This window comes from Crocodylus siamensis, chromosome 1 (assembly GCF_052110815.1).
Source record: "Crocodylus siamensis isolate JL-2025a chromosome 1, ASM5211081v1, whole genome shotgun sequence".
NCBI classification, from domain to species: Eukaryota; Metazoa; Chordata; order Crocodylia; family Crocodylidae; genus Crocodylus; species Crocodylus siamensis.
In genome coordinates this window covers 338,189,453-338,199,711 of record NC_143395.1, presented here as the reverse complement: position 1 = coordinate 338,199,711, position 10,259 = coordinate 338,189,453, and the positions used below count along the sequence as shown (strand labels likewise).

At 43.7% G+C, this 10,259-nt stretch overlaps 1 pseudogene; it reads right to left on the bottom strand.

Moving 5' to 3' along the window:
- Nucleotides 1–8,555: 8,555 nt before the first annotated feature.
- On the bottom strand, nt 8,556–9,455 carry LOC149874879 (uncharacterized; annotated as a pseudogene).
- Between the last annotated feature and the right edge of the window lie 804 nt (nt 9,456–10,259).

Here is a 10,259-nt window from a genome sequence, read left to right as displayed (position 1 = left end):
CTGGAAAACATCAGGTCTGTTTATGTAACTGGAAGTCAGTAGGCAGGGAGACACTGTGATACTTCATTAGACAGGGAAATGAGGATAAACAATATTCTGTTTACAGTGAGGACAATTACATTTTCTTCTACAGGACTCATCCCTCATTTGGGGCTTGGAAAATTAATCAGGTTGTGCCATGAGTGAATGAGGCTGTTCTCTGTAGGGGCACTGCCTCTCCCTCTGTAAGTTAGAAGACATGTAAGTTATAGGTGCAGATAGAAGTAAAAGTTTTCACCTGATCTGCCCCCTGAAATTGCTCTACAGCTGTGACCAAACAGAAGTACATGGCTGCAGAGCACTTTAAAAGGGTCTGATCCAATGAAAATCTAAACCCTCATTGCATGAGGGTTCAGATGACGATGCTTCAAAATACAGAGGCTTCAGTAACTTCTGTCTGTACCACCTCTCAGCCCTAGAACTGTTTTCAGAATGGGAGGGAGGAAAGGGAAAGGGAGTTTGGTCTGCAAAGAAAGTCTGAACCCTTGTTGCATGGGGATTCAGATAAAAAATATAGTATTTTCAGTAATTTCTGCCTGCCTGCCTCTCAGCCTTGGAGTTCTTTTTGGAATGGGAGGGAGGAAAGGGACCTGAGGGCGTTTGTTTTGAGGTTTGTTCAGCTGGTGCTGCAAGGTGGAGCTGGATGAATTGGAGTCTCCCCAAGGTGGGGGGACTCCAATCCTCCCACCCCACCCTCTAGCGCCAGCTGGGGAACCCCTGGGATGAGCTCCCTCAGTTCCCTTTCCCTTCTCCCATTCTGAAAATAGTGTCCATACTGGGAGGGGGGAGGGGCTGTTGCTAGAGGAAACCAGCTGCAAGCTCATAGCCAGGAGCTGGATTTTTCCCAACCTGGCCTCTGCCCAGTGCACTTCTGTTTGGTCTGGGAAATCAGTGTAACTCAGAACACTTCCTGCAAAACATTATAAGTTACAGCGAGGAGCTGCTCTACTGTCTGCACTTTTTGAGGACATCTGCAAAAAGAAAACTAATAGTCTGAAGTATTAATGTCCTTGGGAAAGTGATCCCATGCTCACCTCTAGGATCCACACTAAGAATGAAGTACACCATTTGGGAATGTACACATTCCCCACACAAACTTTTCTTTTCTTTCCCTCTGGGTTTGCCCTCGCTTTACAGTTAACCAGGGTAATGATATCCACCATAGTTCAATCCTATCAATACAGCAACACTCTACTCTTGTTACTTTGACATCACGAGGCACGTCGACACAGTACATTATTGTGCAGTGGTTACTGCACATTTATTTAGTACTTGTATAAATATATTGAACCTCATTGAGATTCACAATTTACTTAAAAGGCATTCACCAGTGCTACTATGCAGTGACTGTGGTATAACTTTGCTTATACAAGTCCTAAATAAATGTACAGTAACCAGACTTACTGCATAGTAGCACTGGTGAATGCCTTTTAAGTGATGCTACTATGCAGTAGCCTAATACTACTGTGCTGTTCCATCTCTACATGGTTTTTGCCACGCAAAGCTACTGCACAGTCAGTATCTTCTGTAGATATGCCCATGGTTTCTGCACTTACCCATATTTATCTAAAAGTTTATTTTGTGGTTCTTTGTACTAGGATTATTTCCCACTAAATTCTATAAATGTAAAATGGAACAGAACGCTACATGGCTTTACCAAGATTAGATTGTAACAGACTAATCTTACTTCTTTCTTTGACAAGACTAATGCATTTAGGAAATGAATTAGACCTAATGTATCTGAAATTCAGGAAAGCTTTTGATATAGTGCCACATGGTAGATCATAAGTGAAGCTGAAGAAAAGGGGGTTCAGCATAAAAACTATAAGGTTGGTAAGGGGAAAGAATGAGTAGTGTTGGGTTGGGGGAGGGGTGATTACTAGTGGAGTGTATCAGGGATTGATTTGGTAATGTTATCATTTTATAAACCACTAAATAACCTTGTTGAATGAAGTAGGATATGGTAATGAAATTTCTTGAAAACTCCATTTCATGGGTGCCCTCAATAAAGAGGATCAGAATATCACATAAGAATAATTTTGAGGACTGGAGTAAGAGAAATCTCATGAGGTTCAGTAAGGACAAGTGCAAAGTCCTGCACTTAGGATGGAACAATCCCATGCACTGGTACAGGCTGGGGACTGACTAGTTAAGCAGCAGCTCTGCAGAAAAGGACCAGAGGGATACAGTGGACAACAAGCTGCATATGAGCCAACAGTGTGCTCTTGTTACCAAGATGACTAACAGCATACTGGGTTGCATTAGTATCAGCGTTGCCAGCAGATTGAGGGAAGTGACTCTTTCCTGCTATTTGGCACTGGTGAGGCCATATCTGGAGTACTGTGTTTAGCTTTGCTCCCCTCCTTCCCCCCACTATAGAAAGGTTGTAGACAAGTTGGAGAGTCCAGTGAAGGGCAATAAGTTGGGGCACATGACTTACGAAGAGAGGCTGAGGTAACTCAGCTTATTTAGTTTGGAGAAGAGAAGAATTGGGAGGCATTTAATAACAGCCTTCGACAATCTCAAGGGTGTTTACAAAGAGGATGGGGCTAGACTGCTCTCAGTGATGGCAGATAACAGAACAAGAAACAATGGCCTCAAGATGCAGCAAGGGAGGTTTAGGTTAGATATTAGAAAGAACTTTTTCACTATGAGGGTAGTAAAACACTGGAACAGATTACCAAGACAGTGGTGGAATCTCCATCTTTGGAGGTCTGTAAGACCCAGGAAGACAAAGCCTTAGCTGGGGATAGTCCTGCTTTGGGAGGGGGTTGGACTATATGACCTCCTGAAGTCTCTTCCAACCCTAATTTTCTGTGATTCTAAGAAATGGGATTAATTCTATTTGTGTAGATTGCAAAATCATACATACACCAGAATTTCAAATATCTGATATATGCAGAGAACTTGTCCCTTTAAAATGACAGAACAAAAGGACCAGTTTGGCCTATTAGTTAATCACAGAATGATTACGAGCCACCAATGTGATGGAACTGTGAAAAAGCTCTATGATGCAAACCTAGGATTCATCAGAAGAGGCATTTCACATGGAGATAAAGAAGTGTTAAATGACATTGTATCAGGCACTGCTGAGACATTATCTGGATTACTGTGTACAGGTCTGGTCAAGAAAGATAAATTAAAACTGGAAAAGGTGGAAAGAAAGGTTATTGGGATGGCCAGAGGAATTACAAGTCTGCAAGAGCTTGGCTTGTTTAGCTTAACATAATGAAGGCTGAGTGAAAATATGATATAAATATACACGGGGGTACACAGCAAGGAGAAAAATGAATTACTTAAATTATAGGACAAGGGTGGCACAAGAACAAATGGTTGTAAATTGGTCATGAATAAACCATCAAGCTGTGAGGTTTTGGAACTGCCTTCCAGTAGGAAAAGGAAGACATGGAAAAAAACAGAACACATGTTTTAAAATGGCCAAACTGGATAACTCTTTCAAATCAAGGCACCTGAATTTCAGGCCTTGGGATGTTTAAACGTAAGCTCTTTCAACACCAGACTGGATCTGGCTAATATCTAATAACATCATATTAAAACTCTTTATACACTCACCTATGCATAAGATTCAAGTGTTTAAGCATAGAAATGCTGAAAGAAACGTGGGACACTTGACTTTATATTTCAAGGGTCAATCAATTTATTGGAAACCTTAAAGTGTTTAATAGATGTATTTTTCTCTTCCTTAAAAGAAAGAAAGAAAATGAAGGATCCTGATCCTACTGAGATTTTGTAAATCAGGACTAATTTCACACAAGGCAAGAGTTACAATATTGTAAATCTTAAATCTTTCTTTAGCCAAAAAAACGCAACATGTGCCTGTAAGGCTGCTAACCCTTTCTCCATAATAGCCCCTCTACACGTTTCAACCAGAGCTGCCTTATTCAAAATGTACAAGGCATTTATTATAATACGTACAGTCAACCCGTTGAATCAATGCATTTACAGCAATTGAATATATAACTGATCTGTGCTTTACTGTAAATGCTTTATATGATTATGTGGAAGAGATTTATAGATTTCTCTATGCTGTTATGTGTAACATGATTATGTAAATGTATGACAAACTTAGTGTAACTGTTGCAAAGGAAATCCTTGAAATGAAGCATGAATCATTTAACAGCTGTTTATTGTATATTAGGAGTCAAATCCTGCTCCCAGTGCCAAGTGTGAGGAAACCAGGACGATGTAAATGAGTTCTGTGTAAGCAAAGAACACTGCTGAATTTTCCTTCCCTGGGTTGTAGACTTCTAGAAAGCCTTCAGAACCACCTTCTGAAAGTTCAGCGGTCTTTATACAGGTACATTGGTACAGGCATTCAGCTGTCAGTCCCTGTTTTGACTACTAGCCATGATGACAGTATGCATGATTACCAGGCATCCTGGTTTTCACTGATAAAAAAAAAATCCCCAATTTTCAGCAAAAAAACTAACCCAAAATCCACATTTTCCCATAATTAAAATGAAACACTGTTATATATATTTGATGACAAAATAATGGATGAAAGAAATTACCAGGTCTGATCTGATAATTCTCCTCTGTCAGAACATCTAGTTCTATACCTGTTTTTGGAAAAATTTAACCTCACTGAAACAATTAATTCTTAAACCATACGTAGGAAGTAAATAAATATTGTTACTACTGTTTTACAAAATGGGTGAAGTGAAATATAGGTACACACTTGCCCTATGTCAGATGGAGTAAAAGTCCATACCTACTCATCTCTTCAGTTGCATAGTTTCGTAATGCATGGGGTCGGAAGGGACCTAAATAGATCTTCTTTCTTTCGTTCCCATCTTCAATGTACTAGATTATGTGCCCGTCCAGTAATGTTATTAATAAAAATATATATCTAAAAGATATAAGTACAATTATTTAAGAAGTGTATATATATTTATTAGTGGTGTTTTATTTTAATCATGGAAAAATTTGGATTTTGGGTTACTTTTAAAATCCAAAAATTGGGGGGGGGTTTATCAGAGAAAACCAAGATCCCTGATGATTACAAATCCACCAGCTAAACCCAAAGCAGAGAAAATGGGACCTCAGTGGAAGTCAGCACTATACAAAATTTATGTACAGACACCACTGAGTTTCCCCAAGATGAGCTTATCTTGTTGACATTTTTTTTTCTTGAGAAGCTCTAGGGTTACTATAAATTGTTGAAGGAACTGAAAATTTAGAAAGAGCTTTGCTTTTGAGTCTGGAATTAACTGTTTGCTGTTCCAGTAAAAATCCACCTCAAATTAGGCCTTTTGAAAGATCAGTTGAGACATTATTAACTTAAAACTTGGATTGTGTCCTCATAGCTTCTGGTGCTGGCCAGATGGTACATGCACTATCCCCACAATGCAAAGAGAAATAGAAACTGATTGAGCACCAGCAAGACTGGGGACATACTTGAACTCAGAGTGAGGAGCATTGGAGAGTAGAGCCATGAGCAGGTGTTATATTTGTGCTGGGAGAAAATCCTAGTTTTTCAAGGGATTTCTTGCTGAAAAGAACTGATTATTCTGCAAGAAAGAGTGAACTTTCTAGGAGGAGAGAGATTCAGGAGGAAAATCTCCCAATCTAACCTGAATGGCTGTACGCTTCTCTTGGATATTGAGGACACCCAATATGCCGTAGTCCTCTGCTTTCCCTCCTAGGGCTCCCTGGCAGTGCCTTCCTGATAACCTGCCCAGTGGTAAGCTGTCTGGGAGCCCTGGGGGAACCCTGCCTTGAACATTCCCACCCATCCACCACTAATTGTGGTGAACTGATTTGTGGGAGGAGGGGACATTCTTCTGCAGGGAGCTCTCTGGGAATGTCATTGATTTTACAGACATTAGGAGCTGGAAGGGACTTCATAAGATCATTGAGTCTAGCCCCCCTGCCATAGGCAGGAAGTCTGATGGGGTCAAATGATCGCAGCAAGATAAGCATCCAAATGCTTTTTGGAAGAGTCCAGAATAGGTGCTTGCACTACTGCTGGAGGGGGTCTGTTCCAGACCCTGGGCACATGCACTGTAAAGAAGCTTTTCTTATGACCAGTCTAAATCGGCTTTCCAGGAGTTTGTGGCTGTTAGACTTTGTTATCCCTTGGGGAGCTGTGGTGAACAACTATTCTCCCAGGTCCTGATGCACCCCCAATGCTGGGGTGGATGGAGTGTCCCACAGGAGCCCCCCCACATACTCAGCAGTGAACTCAGAAGTGGACCGAAAGTTCTTCTGGTCCACTTCCGGGCCCACTGGGGAGTGCACAGGGGGTTCCCCTGCACACCCCCCCCAGCTCAGTGATTGGCCACAAAGGGGATGCGGGGAGGGGGGATGTGCTCCCTGGTGGACCCAGAAATGGACCAGAAGTAATTCTGATCTACTTCTGGGTCTTCTGCTGAGTGTGCTGGAGAGTCCTCCATGCTCCTGTGGGACGCTCCATCTGCCCCAGCATCTCAGCATTCACCAGCCACCTGCTACCTAGAGGTATGTAGAAAAAACATTTAAAGCTGTGTCTATGTCTGAATTGCCAAATCTTTCCAAATCGATTTGGAGGGTTCCAATTCAATTTGGAGAAATTAAAGGGTCCTCTGATTCAATTTAGATTCAATGATTCAGCCACTGAATTGGGCCGAATCTCTGCCAAATTGAATCAGCAACTGAAGCTTCGCACAGCCCTAATATGTAGTTCTCCAGCCAGGGGGCTGGAATGCATATACATTTCAGCTCTTGCACTATTGTTCTATCAGTAAGAATTACAGAGTAATGTTTATGACTAGAAATGAATGCCTATCTGTGCAAGAGACCAGACAAAGAGCTTGTAAGGGAAATTAGGTGGGGGAGGAACTGTGGCCCAATAGGTGAAGAGGAGAGGCAAACAAAAGTTATGAGTAAACTAGCAGTGAGAGGACAAGAAAACTGAGAACAAGAACTGTTGAGGAAGGAAAGGAACAAGAAGGACACAACACAAATCTGACATGGAGTCAGGGTGCAAAGAGGAAATTACAACTGACTGGGCAAAGGGAATGAGACAAAAAACTAAGAAGGGGGTTAAAAAAACTCAGATGGCAGGTTGAGGAACTTGAAGAAGAAATGGGAACTTGGAGCTTGTTAAGGAGATGCCAGGGTAAAGATGAAAAGAGACAGATCTAACAGAATTGTGAAAGGTCAGAGCACTCACAGCTGCAGTCAAATAGGTTGCAGTCTAAAGCTCATCAAACGAGTTTTCATCATAGTGCCTCTGCCGCCATTTTTAAGCATGAGGACCCTGATACACAAGATGCTGGAGTCTGCTGGAGCACAGTAACTGCCATGTTCCAGCATACTCAATTACGGTGCATGGGAGCAGCCTTGCTGCTCATGTATAGGCGCCCATTGTGTTTGGCACAATCAAAGCGCAGAACAACATGGTCTCTGCCTCAAAAAGACTAACTCCAAGTTCTACACAAAATATTAGTTTTCATAAATACAATGGCATTGTGCAACTTATTTCTGTATTTTACATTATTTAAAGTTGATTCCCCATCCTAGATATTTAGAACACTGCATGAAAGAGAAGTTACAGCTGAAGAAGATATGAAGAATGAGGGAAGAGTGAAACTGAACAAAATGAGTAGAAAACATGATTCATGAAAGAAAGCAATAGAATTGTTTTGGAAATTTGAATGTGCAGAACAGACAAGCCCTTAGGCAGGCCTGACTTGCATTATCAGACTTTATTATATATGGCAGATGTAGAAACAGGCCATGACAGTGTTAGACGTAACAGTTTCACCAGGCTGAATTGTTCTTGAACAATTATTATGGTGTACTGAACTAAGCACAAACAAGTGTTCCTTTCACTTCCAGTGGGCATATTTCTGTTAGCTAGTATTTTCTGTCTCTTAGGAATGGAAATGGAAGTTATTGATTTTGGCAAGTGAGAATTCCCAATGTGTTTCTTGCCATACCCCTCAAAGGTGTGGTGGCATTATCAGAAGATCAAAAGAAAACACGGCTTATGTTATCCAAGAACATCATTTGGTAGAGCCTAATTTGAGAGATTTCTCTTACCGTACTTTGTAACTAACATGTGCTTTTCACAATGCCATGTGTTTTTTTTATTAGTTAACTGGTAAAAGTAGCATGCTGCAAGTGGTTTGATGGATATCAATTGATTACTGGTCAGTTAACAGGCTATTGCATTTACTCCTTTATCAAGTTATTTATTAAAAGATTAAGAGATTGTTTATAGACAATCTAAATGAACTTCATTAGCATAGTACTAATTTAGAAGAGAGAAAGAGAGAAAGAGAGAAAGAGAAAGAAAGAAAGACTTTTTGACTTATAAAGGTTTATTAAGGAGAAAAGGGGATAACACTCCAACAAAGTAAACACTGCTCACACAGGGGCCCAGATACAACACACAGAGCTTAGGGCTATGACCTGCAAGCCCTGCCCTCACAGTCTAAAAACAAAAATGTGCAGTGCACCATCAGGTTGCTGAGACCCCTGCCTGTATCCCCAGAAGGGAGCTAGCCGTATCACAATATGAGGACTAAATGGTCACCCTCGATACTGCAGAGCACCCCCTGAATTGCCCAACATGCCTGGAAGACGGGCACCATCTGCTGGAGGACAGTGTGCTTAAACTCCAGCATCAGGTGTGTCCGCATCATAAGATAGAAGAGCCGCAGGGCATTGTCTGAGCCGGCCCTGGCAAGCCGGTTCCTGTGGCTCTTGTGGGTGGCCATCTTAGCCTGGCTGAGTAAGAAGTTGGCCAGGCAGATGATACCCCCATTGGCCACCCAGTACAGGAAGGAAAACAAACAGGTGGCCTCTGAGAGGTCCAAACCTAGTGCCTCAAGCAAAGTGCTGAGAGCAGTGCGACAGCCAGGAGCATCCAAGGAAGGCATAGTTAAGATCCTCCTCCACTCCCCCCAGACAAAAGGGACAGGCTGCTGACACAGCTGGGTCCATGTGGCAAATGAGAGTGCCAGTGGCCAGTATCCCATGTAGCAACCACCACTGGAGGTCACCGGTCTTTTTGGAGATCGGGGGCTTATAAAGCGTGCGGCACATGGGGCAGGCTGGCATGTGCACCAGTGCTGCTATGTGCCTCCACCACACTGTGTCAAGCCAAGTGGCAAGGACACAGCTGTGGTGGACCCAAATCATCCACAGATACAGGGCCCTCTGTGGGAGTTCATCAAATCGGATCCCAGTACCACTCTCAGGAGACATGGGGAGAGCCAGTAAGGTGGCAGGCCCACCACGCAGGTTACTGGGACAACAGACAGTGGTGGAAAGGGCTCGCCCAGGACATCCTCAGCAGGGAGGGCTCTTCATGCTTGGAGGTGCTCCTCCAGGGTGGCTGCTGCATCCTCCGGGAGAATGGCCCGCACATGCCTTAGGAAGTGGGCAGCACAGCGGACTGAGCACATGCCCAAGTGGGTGGCCACAGTCTCAGCTGACAACCAGTCTGACTGGGTCATGTTGAGGTGGTGTCCCAGCCAGATGATATGTGACCAGATGAGGGATTCAACAAGACTACTAGAGGTGGGGCTTGGCAGACTGTGCTGCAGGGCTGTGCTTTGGACCAGGGGCTCCTGCAGTAACTGTGGAAACCACAGATGCCTGGCTTGGGGCAGAAGGCAGCTTGCCACTATCATGCCATGCTTCAATAGAAGGGCAAAAGGACACCCCAGTCCAGGAGGGTGGGGTCCAGAAGGAATAGCTCCAGGTCAAAAATAAGGCCCCCACCCGATGCAAAAACAAATTAGCTAGCTGCTGCCAGGGGAGGGGGTCCTTGCAGCAGAGGAGCCTTTGGAGGGCCTGTAGGTGGAAGGCTGCCACCCTGCCCACCAGGTCAACCAAGTCCTGGCCCCCCTCAGCCACTGGCAAATAAAGAATGGCTTGGGGGAGCCAGTGATGCCCGTCCTAAAAGAAGCCCACAAGCAGTCACTGGAGCTTCTCAAGCAGATCCAGTGTGGGATCCAACACAGTGCAATGGTGTTACAATGCTGCAGCTGCCAGGTTGTTGACAATAAGAACCCATCCACAATAGAAGATGCTGGGCAGATGCCAGCACCATCACTGCAGGCATGCCTCCACCTCAGCACCCAGGTCCTCCCAGTTCCATGCTGAGAAGACTGACAGCCCAAGGAACATAAGGGCCTTGAGGCCCTCCTGATGCCAGGTAAGACTTCCAGGCTAGTCGGGGGGGGAGGGAAGTGATCCAGGGACTA